This window comes from Chiloscyllium punctatum, chromosome 36 (genome assembly GCF_047496795.1).
Source record: "Chiloscyllium punctatum isolate Juve2018m chromosome 36, sChiPun1.3, whole genome shotgun sequence".
NCBI classification, from domain to species: domain Eukaryota; kingdom Metazoa; phylum Chordata; class Chondrichthyes; order Orectolobiformes; family Hemiscylliidae; genus Chiloscyllium; species Chiloscyllium punctatum.
The window spans coordinates 75,170,027-75,171,304 of NC_092774.1; positions in this window are offsets into that span (position 1 = coordinate 75,170,027).

The following is a 1,278-nucleotide window of genomic DNA, read 5'->3' on the forward strand; positions in this document are numbered from 1 at the left end:
CGTATTTCCCATGGACAATCTATCCTAAATTGCACATCCCTGGTCGCTATGGGTAATTCAGCACAGCCAATCCACCCTAACCTCTACACCCTAATCTGTAAATTACTTCCTCAAAAATGAAGTCTAAATGCAAAAATTTTTCTCTAAGAAAAATCTCAGTCTGACTCAACATTCGGACGCAGACAGGATTCACACCTATTGTTAGAAAAGCTCTGCATTTGAATGATATTCGTGAGAAGGTGATTAAAATCAAATTCTAGGATTAACATACCTTTCGAAACCCATTCAAAAGGTGAAAGATTTAATCTAAAATTGTTTGATGTATCACATCTCCATGCCACTGGACTCCATTGGCTATAAACTCCGTGATCGTGATCTCATTCTCCACAACCACCAGATGAAGGAGCGGCGCTTCGAAAGCTAGTGCTTCCAAATAAACCTGTTGGATTATAACCTGGTGTTGTGTGAATTTTAACTTTCTCCATGGTTGCTGGTTCCATCACCCCTTCAAGACCATTCCAAATCGTAATACCTTGCTTATTTTCTTAAAAATTAAACCATCTCACGGCCACTACAACCCCCTTTTTAAAAATGGCTACACTATTTCCAATACGGTCATGCTTCCTTAATGTTACCATGTACTTCTACTTATGAACAAATCTCTTCAGATTTCAATGTATCTTTTTAAATATAAAAATGCCCCTTTACATGTAACTCACCCTTTAAATGTGTTATGTTCCTCACAACGCAATCTCACTCCTCGATAATGTATATTTACCCCTTTAGATATCAGTATGTCTCTTAAAGAGGTACTTCTGCTTAAAAATAGGGCAACGTTTCTTCGAAATGTAGATTCACTTAGATATAACTGCGTCACTTTACATATTAAGATATCCCTTTGAATGTGCCCATATTCCTTTGAAATATAATCTTGTCCATTTAAATCTGTTTATTTGCAAAAATAGGCCGTTAAAATGTCCACGTCACTTTAAAATGCAGATTGCCCCCCTTTTAGGTATGATGCCGTTCCGTTATATGTCGGAATATCTGTTTAAACTGAGCCGTGAGCTTTCCCAATGTAGACAGGGCTCCTCGAAATGTCGCAGTGTCCCCCCTGCAGCTGCAGAGCGAGACAGGAGAGTTTGTTTTTGTGAATGAGCAGTTGTAGCGCGAGGTGGCTGTTACTTGGTGACGGTGAGGCTCCCCCGGCCCCGCCCATCCCCCTGAGCTGACGTCACACGGGGGTGAAGGCGGTTGGGAGGAGAAGTCCCTCGAGCG